This window comes from Haliotis cracherodii, unplaced genomic scaffold (assembly GCF_022045235.1).
Source record: "Haliotis cracherodii isolate W230 unplaced genomic scaffold, xgHalCrac1.p SCAF_8, whole genome shotgun sequence".
Taxonomy (NCBI): Eukaryota; Metazoa; Mollusca; class Gastropoda; order Lepetellida; family Haliotidae; genus Haliotis; species Haliotis cracherodii.
The window spans coordinates 35,942,518-35,968,242 of NW_027266341.1; the positions used below are offsets into that span (position 1 = coordinate 35,942,518).

At 37.8% G+C, this 25,725-nt stretch overlaps 1 protein-coding gene across 1 annotated transcript in view; it reads right to left on the bottom strand.

Annotated features, from left to right (window-relative positions):
• Positions 1–25,725, bottom strand: part of LOC139450255 (neurobeachin-like) — a 240,172-nt gene that overhangs the window by 213,635 nt on the left and 812 nt on the right. The gene's annotated exons all lie outside the window — the stretch shown is intronic.

The window sequence follows — 25,725 nt, forward strand, 5'->3', positions numbered from 1 at the left end:
ATTTCTCTTGCACAGCGCTACCAAATACAGAAATACCATCGGTCTCACCATCTGTCACCATAACAGAGAGCCTAAGGCGGATAAATGCCACCGCTGTCTACCCATAATTCCATTCCACTTATACGTTTATGTTCATTTCCTGTCAGCCGTTTCTCCCAGCATTTCTCACCATCTACGACCGCTTGGATCAAAGTACCCAAGAGACTCACACGGAAATCACCATCATGTTACAAAATCACAGGCATTACAACGCCTTGGAAAAAGCAGGGTTTCAAATTTACTGATTTAAAAACGGGATTTGTTATCAATCTAATGAGAGCTTTAGCCTCCTGTTTCCAGGAGGCCTGATCGCATATCACTGTCCGCATTTGCCAGACTAAACCTCAATGATCTGCAGGAATCTATGACAAGATCAATTCCAAGATCGATACCTGGCAAAATATCACCTATGTCAGCAATATGTCCGTAGCACTGCTGCCAGCAATGTCTTGTCAATACCAATTGTTGGTGCAACCTTCGGGTAAGCTGCAATCAAGGAGGGGCTGATTTTATCGGCTTCTTGATGAGAAAAGTGAGGTCTACTTTAACTGTGATTAGATTACTGTTACTTTTCACACACAGCGCATCGCTGCTACATTCCCTCACCATGCGACACACAGAATCAATCTGGCTGACTACTGAGTGAATCAGTGGAGATATAAGAGCAGCTTCCTGTAAAGTCAATTACTTCAGGGCCATTTCACAAACAGTTGTCATCTCCTTTGCCAATTTTCGTAGAATTTGTCTGATTATTCTATGAACAAAAGTCATGAAATTACAACAGGACCAGGCTAGTCATACCTCACCTGATGCAACCACAGAAGTATAAATGCCTGCTGTATCAACACAAGCACAAAGGCCTGAAGTATAACACAAAGCCTGATTTATCAACACAAGGCCTGATGTAATAACATAAGCACAAAGGCCTGATGTATTGACACAAGCACAAAGGCCTGATGTATCGACACAAGAACAGAGGCCTGATGTATCGACACAAGAACAAAAGCCTGATGTATCAAGACAAGGCCTGACGTATCGACACAAGCTCAAAGGCCTGATGTATTGACACAAGTACAAAAGCCTGATGTATCAACATAAACCATGATGTATCAACACAAGCACAAAGGCCTGATGTATCAAAACAAGCACAAATACTGTATTACAACGACCTGTAAACATAACAATAATCTAGTCTAGCTCAGACAAACCAGTGACTGGCAACATGAGCAACCAGTCACACCATTAGGGTATCACAGACAATCAGCCAATCAGTCGCTGTGACAGACCACCCAACCCTCACTTTAGCCGGCTCTTACCACAAGCATGGGGCACTGGGGACCCAGGATCATAACGATGTCACATGTGAGAGAAGGATGTATCTATAGTTGCCTGAATTTCCCTTTCTTTACACCCGACATCTTCACACAGTGAAGGGTTATAAAGGCCACTCTGTTTCCCTCAAGCAGTAGTTTATTAAACACAATCTGTGTCAATCAGTACAGAGACCCAAATGTTGAAAGTTGAGATGAGAACCACCCAATAAATTACTACCGTCTTGCATCTAATGCTGCTTCACTAAATACATACTTTCTCAAATATATGTTTCCCCCGCAACTAATCATCCAACTTGGCCACCCAGAAAGCAGGGCGGACTTGCGTGCTTAAAAGTAGCTGCAATTTCCGGATCAAAGGTGAACAAAAATAATTTCTTCTTTTATCCTATTTCTGAACTGTGGTAAATTGCCACATACAATTGATCATCCTTTAAAACAACTTGTGTCAGCATTTCTGTCTCGCACACATTGAATATTGCACCATGAAAACTAATTGTTTAACAAACGACATCCAACAAGTGACAAAGATGTAATTTTTTTACCCATTCTCATAAAACATGTAAAGGCAAAAAGGTGAGGTGAAGTGAAACAGGCTTTAATGTCGCTTTTAAGATAACTGTATTTCATTATACAGCAATGTACATGCATGTGTGGTCACTTGTACTAGTCTGGACAAATGCCAGTTTTATCATGTTTATAGTGCTAGCTCATTGAGATACCATGCCACAGTTAAACACTGACACCCCACACACAGTATACAGACTCCCTGTTTTATCCCCTTAACACAGAGCACCAGGCAGGGTAACAACAAGTACCCTTTTTTTTTTTTTACATCTTTGGTATGGGGTTTGAGGTTGAACCACGACCTTCCTGCCTGTGGGCAGACGCTCTAGCCACCAGACCATGGTGGAAACATGATGGCCATATTGAAAAGTGGACTTGAATCTCTTGAACCAATTGAGGTACATGTATCATCATTGGTGGGAAAATAAGCATGTGTAGTTTCAGCTTCATTAGTCCAGTGCTTTCTGTGGAGAAGATGTTCATGACACATGACACCCTATGAACAAACAGGACACACTATGAACAAACAGGCCACAAAATAAACTCACTTGAATATCAGACAGGCAGGTGAAAGAAAAAAGAAGAAAAAAAACCAACCTAAGTACTTGAGATTTTTAAACCCTATTACAGCCTGAGTCAAAAACTTTTGAGTCTATTCGCCAGAACAAGGCTCTAAGCTTCATTTTCTGTTGAGTTTAGCGTTAACATATGGACTATTGTCTGCTGAGCTTACAAAACCAAAAAGAATTCTACAAGACTCGGGCTTGGGAAAGTGGCTAAAGTCACAGACTCTAGATTAGTGCGTTAAATGTCAAAGCCAGTACAAGACAAATGGCAGAATTCATTATGCCTGGAATAAGCTACAACAGATTAATTGGTAAATTAGGATTGTCAAAAGAGTGCTCTACAAGTGCTGATAATCATTGTAAAAACACTTAGCAATCGTAAATATAATTTTGTTTGTGACATGTTACCGAAAAAAGGGTAAAAACTAAAAACTCAATGAAAGTGGGTCGATGCATCTGTGATCCGACAAATAATTCATGATTGATTGATTGCATTATCAAGGAGCTGAAACCTTTCAGAAATGTGACATAAGTTTCTTCTATAAAAATCAAACCCCAGGTCAAAACTTAAATAAATAAATAATTTTTTCATAAAAGTATGATTGGCAGATCGATGACCCACGAAATAATAATAATAATGTTCGCATCAACTTGATCAAGGATACAAATTCCAAAACCTTGCAGAAATACTAAAACCTTGAAACATGAAGAGATGTGACATCAATGTTTCCCACAAACGACAAACAAGATCAGATCCAGCAATTATAAAACGTAGAGGTCCCAAATCCCCAAATACTCTCTACAGTCAATTTTACTGCAAACAACATACTACATTTGGTTTTCAGAATGGGGGTCCGGGCCCAGTGGAGACCCCTCAGGATTTGCCTTTGACAAACCCCAATCAAACTGTGCAGCTTATGACACTGCAATGGTCAACTGAATCATGTACAGATTTCCAATACCGGAGTGCAGCAGACTCCACCAAAAAATGCACAAATAAGACAGAAATATAGGATTGAGCCGGGAGACAGGTTCAGGCTGGTGATGCATGGAGGCCACAATGCCCCTGGAGGTCATGCTAAGCCTCTATCCTCATGATTGAATGACAAATTAATTGCAGCATTTAGTGTAGTAGACACCCAGGGGAATTTTGTTACAACTGCAATTTCCATTGGATATTTGGAATTGGGTCATCACACTGGCTTGGACCTCGGTGAAACTATCATATTCAGCCAAAAAACATTCAGCTCCTTCATCGCATCTGTTTCTTTTTGCAAAATGGGATCAATGACCAGATGTCGTTGCACTGATTTGCTGACCATCACTTGTTGATGAGATATGTTGCATTTCTGAATAATGATTATCAGGTTGAATTGATAAATGACAACTACTATATATGTTTAACATTATCTCAAATATTGACAAGAAATAATAAAGTTATCACAATTATATATTGTTTTCATTTGTTCATCATTGTCAACAAAATGGAAATTGGGTGTCGGGGAGTTGGGTGGGGGGTGGTAATGAGATGAATTCTACTGCCATATATAAAGTCTGTGAGTGCCTCAAAACAGTATTTTAGTTCCATGATGGCATGTCAACATTAAGTGTGGGGAGACCACATTGAAGTAGGCTAAACTCTCTCAGGTGTAACCTTCCTGGTAGTCTAATTAGCTAAGGACATTACCTGATTGTGATAGAAAATGTCCTGAAGATTATTTACAAAATTTGTCATAATATCCAAGGTTTAATAAAAAAAGATAACATCCCCAGTGCATTGTTTACTTCCTTCTGACTTCGATCACACTTAAGGACATGCACTCCGATTGGTTGATCATGTAGCCAATGGTATGGCCCAGCAGTGGTTGAATTCATCACTCGTGGTGGGAAAAGATACGAAAACAAAAAATAAAAAACTGCAGGCAATCAAAGACTGATTTTGTGATAAAAACTAGTGGTGGACACTATATACTGGTGCATCGGTGGACCATGATTTTTCACTTCCTGATTGGTATTGATCAAAGTCACACATTAAGGAAAAAATATTGCTTCTCACTTGTTTGCCTTCATAACTGTTACACCAAACAAACACTAAGTAGATGTCAAAACGTAAATATTTTCATCCATTTTGATATAATTGACACAAGCAAACACTTGACTGTATATCGAATCTATCAACAAAGTTGGTATAGAGTTACCTCCCTTTCAATGCTTGAGCGAAGTCAGACAATTTGATTTGCTAAGTGGCTAATGAGGGAATATCCAATCAGGACATTGTTCAGTCTGTCAGCTTGCAGTATAGAGGCCTATGGCAAGATGGTCAGACTTAAAAGCTCTGCCAACTCAAATTTGTAAGTGTGGCAGGTATTTGGCCATCTTGTCTACGAAAAATATGGCGAACAACTATCGTGATACATATCAGCTTGAGAGCAAGGTATTGTGATACATTTCAGAACGCACAGTTGTTGTATCCTCCACCATTTGTGGTCAATAATCCAGAAAAGTGGAGTTTTCCTATATACTTGTCAAGGGAAAAGTTCACAATTTTGATATTTCCACACCTTTGAAGTATCAGAACCACTGAGACAAACTCAAATTGCTCATCAACAATTTATGTAAACGTCATGTACCTCTAAAGAAATCAAAACTACACTTGCAGCTAAACACAATGACAGCTAATCAGCCAGTACATGCTACAATCTCCTCCTAGTGTATGTATGTCTGCTGCGGTACTTTGATGGTAAAGGTCAACCTGTATGTGGTGCTGTCAGCTGCACGACAAGATGGTGATCTGTCCACTTCAGGGCATGTAGCCAAGAGCTACCCATCACACTCAAACTCACCACCAAGTGGAGGAAGTTGTGCAGACTCTTCAATAACTCCCACAGCACATATTGTATGCAATTATCAGAATATGAAAACAGCTAAAAAAAACTTGTTGAAACAGAGTTTCTTCCAAAACATGAAAAACGAAACAGTTTTCTGTCATGCTAGAGAGTTTGTTTCTTTATTTATCAGTTGTTTAACGCCACACTATTCAAGCAATATTCCAGCTATATGATGGCAGCCTGTAAATAATCTAGTCTGGACCAAACAATGCAGTGATTGATATTGTGAGGAACAATCCACGCTCTTGGGGTATGACACGAAATCAACCAGCCTGACCACCAAATTCATTAAGTCTCCCCTTCTAACCAGCATAGGTTGCTGGGGATAAATTCTAACCCGGCATAAAACAACAAACAAAAAACACAACATATACCGTATTTGACATAATAAGCACCCAGGGCGCTTTCAAAATTAGAAATAGGGGTCTCTTATTAGAATATTATTTTGGTAAAAAAACAAACAGAGTTGAAACGTAAATTTAGTGGTTTAGGCTGACAGCCTGAAATGTTTATATACGACAGATATATTTTTCCAGAATTTGATTGCCCATAATTACGGGTGCATATAACACATGAGTTCATATTATAGGCGAAAAAATAATTCTTGTCTACATTGATTAATTGGAAGGGGTGATAATTGGGATTGTTCACTAGCCAATATATTAGCAAATATCACCGTGGGTGCTTATTAGACTGGGGCGCTTATTATGTCGAATATGGTAATTCTAAATCTATTAAAATGATGCTGAAAGACAAATTCACTGTTGTAGACTCTTTTGGGCATAGGTTGTATGCATGAAAACAGGTGATTCCGTTTTTGGTCTTTACAGCACATGACATAAGCAAATCAATGTCAGACAATGTTTAATCATTATCATCATCAAAAAGATGTACGCATCCTATTTATCAGTCTACTCTGCTGCAGAAGAAGGATGACAGCAAGACATAATCCTGTGATTATCAACTGATAACTCATTATCAGCGGCACATAAGTCATGAAGATGAAGTGATGTATAAGAAGATTCCTCCATCAGAAAGATGGGGACTCTGTATGAAAGCCATGCATCAATGGCCAAACTGCAGTTAAATGACCACCATGGCAACCAATCTCTCCAAGTAATAAGCTTTTAATCCACACAAAACATCCATCTGGAATTCATGGCAACCACTTTCCATATATATATGACCCCAGGTTCCTGACATCTGACATCTGACCTCTGCAGTCCCATTAGATGACCTTTGACCAAGTGACCTCTCTGCCAACCACATCTATCATACATGGAAGACTTTCTTACTTGGTAATGTGTTGGTGTTCTGTCCACCAGACAAATATCTGGCCTTTGTCCCTAAGGACCCATCACATTACATTGTTATTGAACAGATCGGAGAAACAACACAAATTGAGCGTAGGCAGACATCCTTCTTCTTGATCTCGTTCCTATCATGTGTGATACAACAGAACTGGAATAAATTGCCTATGCATCGATATAACTTACATAAACCTGAAGAATCTTCTTGTTATTATGTTTAACACTTTAAGATCTAGGCTAAAATTGGTCTTCATCAACCCAACCTTCTTCGCTTATCTGGTTGATGCATGTCATTGTATCCAAGTGCGTAGATCAATGCCCATGATAAAATCACAGGATTTTCTGGACCAAATCTGATTACTTACAAACCATGGTCATATACCAGTAGCTGCAATTTAGCACAATAGAGACCAGGGGCGGATCCAGGACCTTAAAAAGGAGGGATCCACTTGGGCCATTTGTAGCTTCAGTGGAAGGCTTCTTGCCCAAAAGTCTAACCCCCAAAATCACAAACACTATATGTAAACCATTATTAATAACAAACATATTAAGAAATTAAGAAATTTGCTTTCAAAATGTGACCAGGTGTAAAAAACAGGGGGTGGCCACCGCCTGAATCCCCCCTGGGTTGCAGACCGATGGTAGTCCAGCACCATGACTATGGAATATACATATTTATTTTATGAAAAAAAAAAATCGAGAGTATGTATACAAAAGCAAGCCTAGCCAGCTCTATCTAGCTCTATTCCACATTTAATCAGCGTCGGAGAAAATTATTTGTTTCATTTTAGAGATATGTGTGTAAGGTTTCATAGACTAAATGTCAATCTAACAGACAGGCAGAGAGTCTCATTCCTCTTCTCAACCACCTCCATCATAAAGTTCACAGACAGAAATATGAAGCCTTGCCTTTGAAAACTAATGGATCCGCCTCTGAACAATATTGTGTAAAAAACATTTGTTATGACTCTAAAACATATCATGTACTTTCAAATGTCAGTTAAAAAACATTAGGTCCATATCCCAATTAAGAAATTTCCAACCAATACCAGACCTCTCTCATCTTCCTGAAATCTACTGAAACAAAATCAAATGGTGTATAATTCATTTCACTAATTTCATGTCAATTACAGCAGTATTTTTCTGAATATATACTCTGACTGAAAACATCTGTCAACCAAACCTAAAACTCATCAGTACATTTCTTAAAGAGTCACTGGCTACTGCCTTCATTAACCATGCTGCTCTTCTTTTTACAATGGAAACATCGATAATGTTAAAAAGCATTTTTGTGATGTTGAAGCTTAAGTGACATCTTTTTTTATCTGGCACATGAACATGATGCATTCAAACATGCAGAAAAATCATATCCTGCAAGGAAACTTTGAAAAGTTGTTTTAAAAAGACAATAGGATTGTTTGGATCACATCGTCTTGAAATCCATTACCATTGTGCCAGCTACAAGGTCATTACTGGGAAGGTTTGTTTTATTATGTATCATTGATTTTTTGTCATCATCATCATCATCATCATCATCATCATTAAAGAATGGTTCTGCTGCAACAACTTTGCACAAGCATTCACATCTCAAACTACATGTGTCGATCTACAGCCATTTTCTTGCTAAACTGCTCTACATACACAGGAATTAGCAACACAAAAAAACTACATTTTACCGACCAGTTATGAGCATTTCATTGCCTGATTACGACAACCTCCATGTTAAATACATCACATTTCTAACTGCAGCCATGGATTCAAGCTCCTTTATCTAATAACAATCCCTGATTTACGCCCAGTTTTCAATGACTCAGGGAAACATGTTCCATCTAGCTTGTCTACGATATAACACTTTTACGGCACTGGCATTGATTATCAATAAACCCTCATCTTATGATCTTATACATTAGCTATTGCAGAACCATAGTTCCATCTCCAGAACACTGTGTTTTCACATCACATCTATACTGCTGCAGATCAATTTTATAATCCTGAGGATGATTTCAAAGTTTGCCTTGCTCTTATTTCTCATAGATTGGCTTCAGAAGACAATGATGTCATGTAGGTAGGCAGGATGATAAGCTCTATCAACAGACTAGTTGGCTGATTAGGACCTCAGGGTATAGGTTTCCCTTACTAAGCCTTACTCCCCTGCTTTAATGCTTCACTGATGAAAAAACCTTCACGTTAATTGCCATTCCAGTTATAGCATCAAATGTCTGTCTGTCTGTCTGTCTATCTGTCTGTCTGTCTGTCTGTTAATCACTTAGCAGCAGCACTTAGCAATATTCCAGCTATATGATGAAATTCTGTAAAAAATCTAGTCTGGACCACACAATCCAGTGATTGATATTATGAGCAAATATTTGCATCTTTGTGGTACGATGACATGCAATCTACCAAGTCACGAGTCTGACCACCTGTACATTCAATCTCCTCTCACAACCAGCAAACGCTGTTGGGTACCTGTTCTAACCCAAAATCCATATGTAACTTAATCTCAGTTTGTGGGAAAGGAACTCAGAATAATATTTAATTAAACACCGAATTATATTGAAATGTCCAAAACCACTAAAAACCTAAGCTATCTCCATATATGACTCTGAGTGGAGTACCTAGAGGGTAAATCTTCTGGTGACATCCACGCATTTTCACTCGTGGTGTCTAGTTCCTAAAAGGTGCGGAGCATCTAGGACTCCAGTCAGCCTATAAATAGCTGCCACCTCACGACACTAATGGGGCTTCACCAAAATAAATAACTATGTCTGAATCCTGAAATTATAACGCAGATATTATTTATTACCCTTTGCCAAAATCTGCCACGCTCAGAATGTTCATAAGTCACCTTCCCCCAATTTCAATCTCCCACAGCCATTCCTTACATTCTCCCAAGCACCAATAACAATTTCCATAACTTGACAAGAAGGGTCTTGATCAACTGTAAGGCAAGATGAAGTCAAAGATGGAAGTGGTGAAGATGAAAGACTGTTGTTGGTTTTGATGAAGCAAGGTCCTGACATCAAGTTCTCAGGAAGAGTGATGATTACAGTCTGCAAGGTAAACGTGTAATAATTCTGTGTGACGAATGAAAGGCTGCAAGATGACCTGAACAGCCAAGGTGAGAAGTGTTCCCTGCGGGACAATAAGATGGGATATTGATTGACTGAGATTAGTACTACCACAGTGTGGTTGGTGTTGCAAGGTTGTGTATGACGGTGTCGTCGTCACAGGGAGACACTCATTAGTCTGGTGGGCTGGCAATACACACAGGACTTCTAAAACCCTGGTCTTTTTAATCATTGTGGATGGTTAATACACTTGAGAATCATCCAGACAAAAATTAAACTTAATTAAAATGTTTGAAACAATTTAGCCTTTTCCAGGTCTGTAACTGAAAAGCTTGAGTTTTGAGATTTCCCAAGTGTTTAATGCTGATAGAATAATGTGGAGTTGGGTTTAACACTGTTTTGAAAAAACACTGAATAACACAACATGTCGGTTTAAATGTGCGAGAAAAACAAAAAGTCATGTAGCTTATAGATGTTTAACACACCTTTACCACCAGCCCAAGTACGGTACAGACAGACACATGATCCTGGGAGTCAGAAATCTGAGACTCAAATCCATGATCCCACTAGCCCAAGTATGGTACAGACTGACAAAGGATCCTGGGAGTCAGAATTCTGAGATTTAGTCTATGATCCCACTAGCCCAAGTATGGTACAGACAGACACAGGGTCCTTGGAGTCAGAAATCTGAGACTCAAGTCTATGATCCCACTAGCCCAAGTATGGTACAGACAGACACATGATCCTGGGAGTCACAAATCTGAAACTCAAATCCATGATCCCACTAACCCAAGTATGGTACAGACTGACAAAGGATCCTGGGAGTCAGAAATCTGAGACTCAAGTCTATGATCCCACTAGCCCAAGTATGGTACAAACAGACACATGATCCTGGCAGTCAGAAATCTGAGACTCAAGTCTATGATCCCACTAGCCCAAGTATGGTACAGACAGACACAGGGTCCCGGGAGTCAGAAATCTTACACTCAAGTCTCTGATCCCACCAGCCCAAGAACAGTACAGACTGACACAGGATCCTGGAGTAGTGGGGAATCTGAGACTCAAGTCTATGATCCCACCAGTATGGTACAGCTCTGTCCTGTTTACAGCTAGTGCCTGTCACAATCAATCCATTACACACAGGTCATTTTTTTCCCAAGGAATACAATATGTTTGGGATGCCAACTTAGTTCCTCCAATACTGGCTAGGCACCTGATGTGTTTGTTTATAGTTACATGACACTGCCTTGTGTTGGAGAATGGGTGGTGGAACTCAATGTCTGATCACACATTACCGATAGGCTAACAGTTTCATTACTAAACAAGATCCTTCTCGATTAGGACATTTCTTCAAATTGCATTGGAGTATATTGGTACAGCATGAGTGTAGAACAAAGCTAACTGGCTAAATTGATTCATTGTCAGGTCACTCGTTCCAGGTCAAGGTGACCTTCTTGAGGCCTTGTTGACAAGGAATATACACAATGTGGTTGCATATTCTTACTTTGGACTTATTCAGCAAATACTATCTCTCCATTAATACTGCTTTCATACAGGTTGAGTGTATTGTCCCATTGTTAACTTACTTCAACAGTTTAGTCTTCAAGGACATGTCACTGGATCCGATTTCACATCTCACTTCCAACTTCTTACCACACTTTTCTGTTGGCAGATTGACTGACTGGAGCTAAAAGCTTTGCATCCAGGGATTTAGTTTGAGTTATTTAGTTTGAGGGTCCAGCAGACTCACAGATTGTTATAAGGGGTCCCAGATGAAATAAGGGGTTTCCATGCTAGAAAATGGGGTTCCCAGAGAAAAGTGAAAAATTGTAAACACAGGGATATTTGTATTTTCTTTCCCAAGAACACATTTATCTCATTGAGTGACCTGACAAAGATGATATTTTCACGAGTAAGGTTGTTATATTCACACTTACAGCAAGCATGGGCTACTGGACTGATGCTGTCAGACCAAGGCAAGTAATCAAGCAGGTCCTGGCATAGTTAGGGGCAGCAACTCTGTATAGGTTGCAATACCACTTGGACACCCCTGACCTTCAAACAGTTTTGGTAATTGTGCACCTTTGTGTTTGAATAATCTCCAAACTTTCCTACAGAGATCTATGGAAAATGACTTGTGGAAACTTAAACAAGATGAACTCGAGGTGCATCAGTGATTTACTGCATATGTTTACCTGAAAGTGTGTGACTCAAATATAACTTGTGCAATATGAAAAACAAAATCACATAAGCAAACATAATAATCTGATTAAGCAACACATGACGCCTTGGTGGAAAGGTCACAGGCTTATGCCTGCCACAGCTAAAACTGTACAGATTTAGAACCTCCTGATATATCCTGATGTCTTGGAAATAATTTAATTTTTCTTCTAAATAGCTGATATACATGAAAAGTCAGTTTTCATAACTTGGGCATGTTACATGAATTAGTTTAAAGACCACAAAAGCCCCAAAGGTAGTCTGTCCTACAGATAATAAAACGAATACATTCAATACAGCCAAGTAAGTCTATGATAGTGGGCAAGTCTAGATTACTGCAGTCTGATAATGATGAAAGTCTCTGGGCTCCTTTTTATTATATTTTACTAAGATAGTTAACAACTGGTTTCTTTCTGAAAAATATATTCATTTCACAGACTAGATGTTAGTCTGCCTAAAAGGTTATCCTGGAGGAACCCTTAGTTAGCTAGTCCAAGGGTCTACAAAACAGGGAGTGTGTGGTAACAATGTCAATCTATTTAAAATGAGATCTTTTACTCTGATATGATACCTGGCTGTGTCAAGATCTGAATACACCATCCGAGAAGATAAAAAAATTGATATTTGTAAAAGACAAATGTCACAAAACACAAAAATACCCTTGATAGTACAGCCTTTTGAGTGTAGATGGCATGGTGCTCAGAAATGGCAGGACAACTAATAGATACGTCATGGGGATCACTAATCATGACAACTTGACCTAGACTTGAGTCGGGCCAGACAATGGAGCATTAAAAGCCCCCCTTTAAACAAAACTGGTTTTGTCTCATTTTAACAAGTGCACCTCAGCTGCCCCTGGAGAAATGTTTTCAAACAAAAAACTGAAGTGTTTGTCTGATGTTGTCAAGAAAACTCACCCTAGACAACCCATCAAGGCATTCACTTCCAGCAAGGCTAGGAGACCATGCATCAGGCTTTACAAAGTAACAGTATCAACTGTTTGACATGTTTAATGAATCACCTAAATGCAAATTCAGCATACTTAACACACACAAGCATTCTCTGCTTTCTCGAGTAAATGACAACAGACTTTACCAAGAAAGTTTTCTGACCAATACATACTCTTTATCACTACTGTAGTTTCAAACTTATGATATCTGATACTTCATGTAGTTTCAAGTTGTGTGTCTTATCAGAATAACTATTTACATGATTCATAATTCTGCATATTGATGCAATGCTTTACTGAAATACCTGCAAAGTTTTGATTATGAATCATATCAGATGCAATAGATTCGTCAAGGGTATCTAAATTCAAACTTAGTATTTTCAGTAACTTTTGGCAACATGACAATGTTTGTTTCCAAACCTTTAAATTATTAAAGGCTGTATTGTGTCATTCTATGCAATTCGAAATATGTTTTTGATGGAATACTGTATTAATCTACAACTTTGGGAACAATAAAAAAATATATAAAAAATATGCACTACTGCTCATGACTCGCATATTTAGAAAATGAGACCTCCAGACCTCCACACCTCCCAGACAGAAACGCATATTCATTATTGACTTCAAAGTCAGCTCTGATAATTTATAGTACCGACTTGAGTTATCAAAAATAGAATGGGAAATACCCAGCAGGGGTATTCCCAAACCTAAGCCAATCAGATGTCTTCATTTGTTTGAACTTTAGTCTCTTTATCATATGATAAAACAATTATAGACTTTATATGAGGTCAATACAAGGTTGATATTGCTTTTCTCAGGTCCATAAAAACAGATACAGACCTCATAAAAAGTGTATAATTATGTCATATACTACTATAATTTCTTAACTAAATGAACCAATAGGAATCCACTCACATACTTAGACTAACATTTAGTCTCTGAAATCTTATATTACACAATATCCTTCTTGACTCTAAAATTAAAAATATTACCTATGCTGATTTTGTGAATACAGCTAGCTTGAACTGGCTAGACTTGCTTTTGAATGCATTTCTAGATTATTATTTTTTCATAAAATAAATTTATTCAACGGTCATGGTGCAGGACTATCACATACTCAGCCTGCGTTTTTAACTACAAGTCCAAAGCCTGAGTCTAGTAAAATTCTGTTTGGACCAGTAACCTCAGATAATAATACCGTAGTCTACATAATAACACTAAAATCTACTGAAAGTGATGGTAAGAGCCATGTATGGGACTAAAAAGTCTGTGACACCAGAGCTCCAGATAACTTTTGGAGTTTTTACTTGAAGGTTTCTATTATAATTGGGTTATTACATTTTTCATTGGGTAACCAATATTTTTTCACTCATCTATTCATCACTCTATTGCAGTTTTCCCAAAATGAGTTAACATCTTGAGATTTAAAAAAAAAAAAAAAAATGTTTTAGATGTATATAAGGGTTCTAACTATAGGCTTGACTCGGAAAGTATATTTGCTCGTAATTGTGTTTCGGAAATTAGCTCCTGTGTACGCATGCTGAAAAAGCTTCATTGGGTATTTACGCATGCTGTTTTTATACATTTGAGTTTTTCATTTAATGCATGTGTTTCGGTATGCAAGTTAATTGAAAGTAATTGAGTTTTAAATACTTTTTGGGGGTATTTAACACAAATACGCAGCTTATCTGTAGCTCTGGACACCGACAATACACTTTACTGTTTTACAAAAAACACTGCTTTTCAATGGTCAAATGGTCCAATATTGTGGATATGTTGCTCTTTTTTCAACATAAACAAAATGTCTATGGTAGGAGAAGATGGAGAGTTGGAGATGGTGCACTACCATCAACCCTTTTCAGGTACATCTTATACACAGCACCGGTATCACATTTAAAACCATTTGTCTTCCCACATCAAGGATGAATACAATTTATGGTGTTCCAGTTAATCAACTTCATCCTGACTTGGTTTGTTTCAGACTGCAACCAAGGACTTGGGAACCAATTACAAACATTGATTACAAAATGGGACACAGACATGTATTCCATGACAGGGTGTACTGTACAAAGAGTCTGCCTCGGGACAACCTGGCACTCTGAGGCGAAGCTCTAGATTTTCAGATATTCCTTTCAAGGAATTAAATTTCCAGAACCTCAGGCTTCAGTGCATTTGTCAATCAGATGTTAGTGTTGTCTGATTGTTTGGACCTTCTATTCCACACTGGTGTGGTTAAGTGTCAGGTGCATATAGACATGCTATAACATTCAACTCCTCCCACTCAGGATTTATTAGGATCACTTGGGGCTACCTCAGGTCAACTCAAGAGGTCATGTGTGGCTACCTCAGGTCAACTCAAGGTCGCTTATAGGTCAACACCAACAATTGGTCACTTGATCCCCAATGGTTGATCAACCACTGCCTGTCATATGAGGTGACCATATGTTGTTGTTTTTTTATTGTTTGTTGGTTGTTTAATGCCACAGCTATATGATGGCAACCTGTAAATAAATGAGTAAATAGATAATCCAGCGATCGATATTGTGAGTAATGATGCACATTGTCGTGGTACGATGACCACAATTAACCAAGCCCCGAAGCCTGCCCACACAATCCACAAGGTCACCTCGTATGACCGGCACAGGTTGCTGGTGAGTAATTCTGACCCCTAATCCGCACAGACTGGGGACCATATGGATCAGACGCTCAGGCTCTGTGACTGGGTTGATGGCATATCAATCATGGGTTTGTCTGGTCTTGATTTATTTAATTGGTACTATCATGCAGCTGGAATATCGCTGATCATGCTCATTGCGACATTAAACAATATAAACCATTTGGGATAAATGACCCATGTTTCTTCAAAACTTAATAACAATAATTAACATGCACTTTTTTCAGAATTCTGTTTGCTTGTTTGTTTGTTTGTTTTACGCCACACTCAGCAATATTCCAGCTATATGACGGCGGTCTGTAAATAATTTAAAGTCTGGACCAGGCAATCCAGTGATTGATGTCATGGGCATCATTCCAAACAACTGGGATGCGATGATTCGCATCAACCAAGCCAGAGTGCCTGACCAACCAATCCCGTTAGTTGCCTTTTAAGACACGCATAGTAGCCTTTTACAATAAGCAAGGGTTGCTGAAGACCTATTCTACCCCCGGATCTTCACGGTTCTTGGCGTAATAATCATAAAATATGAATTGGTTCGGCACATTTTATTTGTCCGACTACTCCCCATCTTTCGAACAGAAACACCGAACATCCTGCACTTTAAACTGTGATGAGAATTTAATTGTTACTTCAAAATGACAGATGCAGACAACAAAATGGCAAATAAAATCAGAAAAAGAAATATGTTTGCAACACTGTGTTGCACAAACATACTTCTTTTTCTATCATGACAAATCCAAGCTTACAGGTTGGCAAAACTCTTAAAACCCTAAAATAAAGTGCAGCCTTACTTCACTTGTATGAACTAGGACAATGAATGAACTAGTACTCAGTAGCCTGATTTGATGGCTACAATTAGACTGTTGCACAGTCCCTGAACCATATTATTTTCCTCTTTCTCCATCCCTTACTGTAGTGCTACAGCTCTGATGAAGCAAGTCTAGATTTTCCACAGTTTCAGTCTCCCATCTCACTTGCTTGTTTCTATCAAAATAATATATTTTCAGAGACAAAGCGTTAGTCCAGGCTACAAAATGTAAACCCAGTTCCTTGTCTGATTATTGCTGTGATATTGCTGCAAGATGGCTAATAGCAAAATAAACCTCACCTATTCACAATGCATTTAGGGTGGTGGGAAATTCCATTGAATAAGCATTGATCATACACTTCTCTTCTATGAGCAAAATAACAATCCAGCTGTGATCTAAAATAACTAGCATTACTATTGATTCGACTGAATATTAAATGTAATTCTATCATTGAAGATTTATAAGCATTCCTCAAACACGAAGGAATACACTGTCTGAAACTTTATACTGTGTTCAGTGAAAAACCAGATGCACAAATTCTTCTTGCGTGTTTCAATAATACATTTGTAATTTGCAAAATGGAAGACAGAGACAGAGAATAGGTTTTGAGAATGGTTGACCAATAAAAGCAGGAACAGAAAATAACATGTACATGCATGGCACGGCACCAAGGATTCCTTCAGTGGAAGCACCGGAATGAACTGTGTCAGGAACGGCAAGACGAGAAGGAAATGTGGCGCCTTTCTTGTCCATAATTATTTTACCAAGAAAAACATCCCAAAGAAATGTTATGTCAAATTGATGACATGTGAAGTCAGGTTACTTTCGAAATGTTGATGGAAAGGTACTTGTTTTGTTTTCTCAAAAGACATTAACTTCAAAGACAAAACAGAACTACTCAAATAACAAGTCTTCGATAGGAATGTAGAAGTTGGAAGAACATTTAGACATGAACTGTTTCTGGATAACAACTTCATTATTGTTAGACACAATGATCCACAGCTACTACTTGCTCCGTCTTCATCCCTGTGTTCATCTTCATCCTCAAGTAACATCTGGTTTAACTTTTGCACTAGTTATGTCAGATCCTTTGATAACTTTTCTTTTTTAAAAATCAGGTTCTGAAGCATATTTTATCACACATTTCTTGTATCCAATATCCATTTAGCATGTTTAGGCCTTTTATAACCATAGTTTTAATACAGTGGGAATATACCTAATGATATATCATATCATGAAAATATTTAACAATCTAACACAAGTGATAATGTTTGTTTGTATGTTTGTTTGTTGTTTAACGCCACACTCACCAATATTCCAGCTATATGATGGCGGTCAGTAAATAATCGAGTCTGGACCAGACAATCCATTGACTGACATTAGGAGCATCGTTCAATGCAATTGGGATACGATTACATGCATCAAACAAGTCAGCTAGCCTGACCACCCAATCACGTTTGTCATTTCTTTCGACAAGCATAGTTGCCTTTTACAACAAGCATGGGTTGCTGAAGACCTATCTTCATGGGTCATGCTTTAACTGACATACATCATTTTGGATTTAAAGATTTTGTTAATATTTGAGAATATAAAATATAATGATCATTTTTCTTAATAATGATATTGGAAAATTTGTTGCCAGATACATCCAAGGCAATGGAACGAATTGGTATGGTTATACGGATACCAGCCTATCAGGGGGACACAAGAAATTTCTTCCCACAGCGTAACCATGTGGGGAATCAACCCATGCCTTTGGCGTGATCAACAAACACTTTAACGACTAGGGCAATCCCCACACCAATGGAAACACATCATGCCTTTCATCCATTTACTACTTAATTCCGTGCAGGAAATTATTAAAATCAGGTTCATTTATAAGAGTTAATAATGTATTTTAGTGTGGCTGCAAGATAAATGGTCATGGTGTTTGAAAATATAAAGATATTGTTCAAATACATTTACCTCAAACTGACAACACTATAGACATTTTGTAATAAATAGGAACCTTTTGTAACAAAGATTTGCCATCATTTTGGAACGAAGTAGCTCGTAATTTTGAGAATGTAAATCAAAGGTTCAGTTGTCACCCTGGGATTTTAATGACTCTCAAATATATAGACAAAGATAAATCTCAAAACGGGGAAATCATATCCATCTTGTTCTGACCTTCTCTTAAAATGTATTGGCAAAGAAAATGTAGTATGATCTTTTCACACCATTGTCAGCGACATCTGGTTACACCAAGGCAGTAATTAGTCATAACAAGCTAATTAACAAGCTCAGGGTAAAGTAGTGTGAGGATTAATTCACACTCAGTGGAGACACAGTTATACACCAGCAACCAGGTCACGGCCATTTCTTATGTTAACCCACTGAGATAACACGCCAGAGTTAAATATAAATACCCCACTCAGACACAATATACCGACTCCTAACCGACCAGTCCTTGTTTTATCCCCTTAAGGCTGAAGGACAGGCAAAGCAACAACAAGTACCATCTTTTAACGTCTTTCAGTATGCAGAGGCTGGGGATCAAACTACTGACCCTCGATTCTGGGCAGACTCTATCCACTACACAACGGAGGTGGTTGACATACAAGGGACCTATTTCTGCTTCAAGAGGAAAAACAATATCACAAAGCAAGAATGTGTTGGAGTTACAACTGCTTTGAACTGTTTTTTAGCTGGGTTAGAAAGGAAATGGTGAAGTCCTGCAGTCCTAGACATCTACCCCACAGATAAAACCCTTGAGTCTGGGGATGGTTACTCACAAACCAAGGATCATAATCAGCTCTGTTCGAAAGTAACACCAGTATATTTTCTTGAGGACCAGTAAAATTAAATAAACGGTGGTCTAATATATTGAAATCAGCAATAGATCGACTCTAAGGAAAACCAGCAATCTAAGCAACCTTGCATGGTACAATGGCTACCTTCTTGACTGGTTCCTCATACATGTACTCACTGTGCATGCTCACTTGTTTATATTTATGATCGATGTTGTGTCATATACACCATCTTGTGCCGATTTTATGCTGTAAGGATACCCTCACATTAACAAAACTGGTCAGGCCTAGCAGGCTTGGTGCTAATTTCCATCCTTGATAATCAGGGCAAATCATGATTCAAACTCTTAAAAAAGTGAGTTCAGTTATAATACAGCTTATATAACACGATGTCTACTAATGGTGGAGAAATAGCCACCGTGACACAGATCAAAGATATTTACCATTGGATGAATTCCTTAAGTATGTTATGACAACCAATGGACCCAAAAGTTGCAAATTTGGAATCTGACCCCCCGATCTGCGGATCCTGGCATGGATAGGGGATGCAACTCTGCACAGCTAGTTGCTGCATCCGAGACCGATGACCCTCCATGCAACCCTTGCATCTGTAGGCTGTAGACACACTAATACAAGATGCAGACATAATCAGTCACGATTGTGTCCTCTGTAATATTCATTACATGTAACATGTTGGTGGGAGAAACTATCGCAAGCTGACATTCAGAGTTAGGACAAAGGGATATCACTGGCAATTAGATAGCTGCTCGGTTTCAATTACATCTTAGTATCACGATTCAGGGGATGGCTCCAGATAATTTTGAGCCATTAACATGTCATTGTTGACATTGGTTATTGAAAGTTTTTTTGGGTATTCAATATATTTGTTCTCCTTTAGTTCAGTCCATGTGCAGCACCAGTGTTATGTAAGCTGATAAACTGACAACCAAACATGTTGAAGTTACAATAAGTGAGAGTTGACACTTTTGTACATTATTTCCAGCAGTAGACTTTATGAAGTCAGCACTGCCGCAGTAAATGAAGTCAGGGTTTATCCACAATTCTTTTAAAACTTACTGGTACTGGCAGGCAAATTGGGAAAAAAATAGTTATTGTGTTCAATAGTGTGATTTTAAAAAAAAATCTTTTTTGCTAAATGTTTGATTGGCAGTATGGATGTTGGCAAGTTTAGACAAAAGAGACAACTTGATCTTTATTGAAAACAAATTCTGGTTTATTTCTTTTTTTCTGTTCTTTTTTCTCTCAGAGGTATTTTAACATTGAGTTTGAGATTTATTAAATGCAATAATATAAAACAAAACATTAAAACGTCTTCCTATTTATTGGTCCTGTTATCAGGGAAATACAGGTTATCCCTACAAAGCCATAAAATTAGTTTTTGATAGGCATTTAGAAGTGATACACATATGGAAGAGAATTTTTTATGTCAACTTCTTTATCATTGTGGACATCCATAAATTATCTTCCTGATAAAATTAGTTATTTATATTTATATGAATTTGGAAATTTTAATTCTGATTTGGGAATTTTTAATGACATTTGCTGCAGAATATCAGCCTCTGGGCAGGTATTGATAAATACTTTAAGATCTGTAAATACAGACGGGTTTGCAAACTGAGAAACTTACACTGAATAGCTATGCACAGTGTTCATGCATACATGTATTATTATTGGAATGCATGCAACTCAGAATTAACTGGGATATGGTGACTATTTAGTGTATATCCTGCAAATACTCAGCTCAACTGAAGCTCTGTGATCACATGTGTGTTGTCCAGGAGACAGTAACAAGGTATCAGTGTTGTTTTTTCATTACTGTTCAACAATGACTGTTCCTGGTCTACTCCATGCCATAAACAAACTAGAGTCTCTATTGTCATTTACGACTGCTCGGAAAACAAACACTGTACGTATTTTGTCAGAATTTACACATTAACCTTTAGCGTTTTACATCACTTTTAGCAATATTCCAGCAGTATCAGAGGACACCTGAAATGGGTTACCCACGTGGAGAATCAAAATTGCACCTTTCGTGTCTCAAGCGAACGCTTTAACCACCAGGCTTCGCTACTGCCTCCATTCAGTCAAGAACCAACCCATATGCATTATGGACAGACTGTTCAATAAAGCTACACAAGTCTCAGTCTCAATTACTTGCTAATTTTAAGACCATGCCTCAGACATGTTAAAGAAAACCTTCAAAAGTCACATGACCAAAATATGATCCCAAAGTACGAATCGCTAGTCAGGTTATTATTAAAATTAATTTCAATTTACATCACAGCAGAAGGACAACCTCATAAAGCTGGGACATTAGAGTTTTATATTCATATAACCATAATCTTAATCCTAACAATGTCCGATTGGGAATCTCAAATGACTCCCAAGTCATAAGCAAAGAACACAAAAAATATTTTGTTGGTGTTTGGCCACAAACGTTTTACAATCAGTCAAAACATATCAATTGTCAAATGTCTTGTCAGAAAAAAGGGTAATTCTGAGACTTGTAGAAAGAGCACTAGCATGTTATGTTCCTTTGACAAACTACAATTTCATCAACTCTGAGAACTTATTGCAATTACAAACATCCTTCACCAGCTGAGAGAGTTTAATTTTCATATCAAACATAGGCCTAACCAACCAAGATCAAAGAATAATTTTCTGACACTAGTTATCCCATTGCAACATTAATCAATAAAGATCTCTTGTACCAGGCTATTCATAATATTATTGGAGCTCTCTATTCTGTACAAGTCTCCATATATTTTAAAAGAAGTTGAGTAGTGCACACGAGAGGACACATACATTAAACAAACACACCTTCGATGCCGCGATCCCTTCTCCGGCTCTAATTAGTAGGCTGAGCCACGAAGGGACAGCGGATGCATATAATTAAGTCTAACAAGACCTGGTCAGGTAAGGACAAGCTCACTTTACCAGAACAAGAGCATGATATTCTGTATGCAAGCTGGGAATGACATGGAACCACTTTGGAATCCTCTTGACCGCAATTTTTTTTAAAATTTGGTGTACATCAACATGCCACTGTTGAAAATATGTTTTGTTGTGAGTGAATGTTGTTTTACGCTACACCCCAGCACTATTTTATTCTGTGGCCTGTAAATTACTAAATATTTGAGTTTTAAAGTTGGGGTTAAGTGGACAATGTAACATTCTCCAGTCAGGACCACAAGTAACAAGCCATCCAAGCCCCTACAAGCCACACAATACCCTGTTTAATCCTTGGTTTTGACAAGCAGATGGTAGTTGGACCAACAGTCCTATGTTTATTTTGGGTAATAATACACAGGATTGCCAGAATTGTAGAAAAGCACTGATCAGCAAACAGCAAACCAACAACATGCCAAGTATGTGTAAAATGACCAACAGTAAATCAAGAGACAGAGTAATACCAAGAGGTTGAAATAGTGTGTTGGTATGTGAGCTGAGGTTCAGTGACCCTTTTAAGGTGTCTAACAATACCTCAGTTACTGCAATGTAGTGAGTGAGTGAGTGAGTATGGTTTTAGCAATATTCCAGCAATATCACGGCGGGGGAAACCAGAAATGGGCTTCACACATTGTACCCATGTCGGGAATCGAACTTGGGTCTTCGGCGTGACGAGCGAACGCTTTAACCACTTGGCTACCCGACCGCCCCTTACTGCAATGTAACAACTGACACATTTGCAGATACTTTGAAGTTAGCCCAAACTTTGCTCTTATCATCATTTTTGGTACAGTTCCGTGTCATCACATGGTCGCTTATTAGCCAAGATTACTCGACTGAACAGAATTTTACTAGACTCAGGCTTCAGACGACTGGTTAAGTCACAGACTCTCCAAGTGATTGAGAGGGAGCCCACTGGCAAATCATAGTTCGTCATCCTTTCAGGGTGAATCGTTACTATTCCTGACAATTAATGTTTTCTCACAATGTACAGGAATTGCAAAGTAACAAATGTTATTGTTATCCCAAATATAACATTTGTTACACTTTCTAAATGGCATTGTGTATTCATAGCATCATTAAGTGTTTTATGAATGTCTATGAATACAACAATATTTGAACAATCTCAAAAAAGAACAGAAATTAGTACACTTATGAGAAGGAAGAGCGTGTGTAAATCATCATAATGCTCCTTGAACTCTATTTCACAGACATTTAAATTCATCTATATACTTGGGACTCCTCGGAATGCTATGTAATACATTTTGAGGCTCCAACTGTCCCAACAACAGATAAAATACAAAGTATGTGTAATACCATTTGCTTATCATAGAACAGGGTTTCCTTGCTTGAGTCAAAGCTTAGTGATTGAGTAAAAGAAATCTGACATCAACTGTCTTGACCTTCATCTGTTTCTTATGAGAACAGATATAAATAAATCTTACAGACATGTTTCAATTGATTAGTTCCAATCATTCCAACATCCTGACTCTCGATACCAAAGGCACTCATAGCGGATATTATTTGCATCCATTTTAATTTATACGCATTTGAACACAATATTTTGCATGCAGTAAACTCAGCTTTCAGTTACCTACAGGCCTGTCAGCTTAGTTGGAAAGGAACGTCCCATGGAGTGATGCAAGTCGTAGAGGTTTACTGTTACCTGATGAACAAGTCACTCGTCTTCTTAATTATCATTGATGTATGTGATACGTGTCACGGAAACATTTCTATGAAACACACTGCTAGGCCTGTGAATACTCGAACCTTTGAGCAGGGCTCCATACAGTTTTGTGAGCTGTTGAGTATATACTTACAAGTTACCATTCAAATTTGGTACTGATAGTTTTATTTGGGTATTCCACATAGTTTTACTCCCTTGGACCAGTCTATTTGGGTATTTTTAAACCAATGAGTCGACATTATTTAAGTTAATTCTGCTTAAAATGCTGTTTCAGGAGACTTCAAATGTGTATCTGCAGCCCCACGTGTTCAACATGTCATATAAACACAGCGATATTTTTGTTGAATTAACAGTATGTGAGATATAGCACCTTTTATTGCACTATTCACTGCAGAAGAATTCATGAATGTGTGATGCCTGGATCCAATCAGTTATATAGGTGCCTGTGTTCGTATATATATCCAAAACTGAGACCAATAAGTAACTCTTCAAATAGACAAGTAATACTATACAAAGTTCAGGACTAAAATGCTACAAGCCTACAAATACAATAGGGTATACATACAGCTAGACTGTCCAGTGAAAGCATTGCTAATTGGTAAACTGTTTCATGTCTTCAGCCACATTGATCAAAATGACAGCCAGATTAGGTACTTCATGAATCTTTCAACCATCCTATGAATAACACCATCCAGTTGACAAATATCTCTAGTCACACAGACATTTTGCTGGATAACTTCAAAACATCCAGAGTTAGCTTACATAGCACTATAATACCAAATAATATACTTTGCCAGTTTCTGATAATTTCAAGTCAGAAATGGTTTAAAGGTTGTTGTTTTCTCCTCTTTGATCACAGATATAGTACTCAAATGAAGTTTAAGAACATATTATTCTTTCACATTACTATAGTTAATCTGTCATTCCATGATTCATATTAAATGAGCAATAAATGTATCATAATTCCTTGTGATATACAGTAATTTCCAAAGCTAATAGTATACAATCACATTGTCCAGCTTCCTCAGAAGAATGGAATAAGTCTAAAACTGAAATCAGTCGTTTCTCAAAAAAGAAATATATTTTAACCAACCCAATTAAGATCTGACATGTTATAATTATTCATACAAAAACCTGGACTTTGGCTCTTATCCATTGCTGATCATTACACATCATACTGCTTCACTGACCATTGTGGTTCTCCTGCTTAACAAGCATAACTCATCCTAGCAAGTTGTGTATAGGTATTCATTATGTAACAGGTTGTATATTCTTTCTACTGACCTGATTACTGTTTACAGGATTTAACCTGAGTGTGTGTGTGTGTTGTTTAATGCCACACTCAGCAATATTCCAGCTATGAGATGATGGTCAGCAAAAAGTCACATTTAAATGTATCACATTAGACCAACCATCTTTTCTGAAGTAATGACAACACTATATTTCACATAGAAAGGATAGGCATATGCATAACAAATTCTTTCATTATATTTACACAGTCACATTTCTGTCAGTTATTATGCAAGTGGCAACCCCTCTACAAGTGTTTTTTTGCAAATTTGGAACATTTTACAGCAAATGGTACTCCAAATTGAATCTCTTCTTAAGTTTATAATTTCTGTCTAATGTCATCGAAGTTACATATCGAAACAAAAACACCTATGGTAACCATCCCTGACAATGGTAATTCGATATCAACACCCATCATTAATTATTTACCACACTCAATAGATGACACTTTGTAATATTTTTTGCATTTGAAATGGCAAATACTCTTGTATTATTATCATGAAGAAATCAATACCAGAAGACCTAATCAGCAGGATCATGTTTGGCCTCCCAATGTATTAATAAT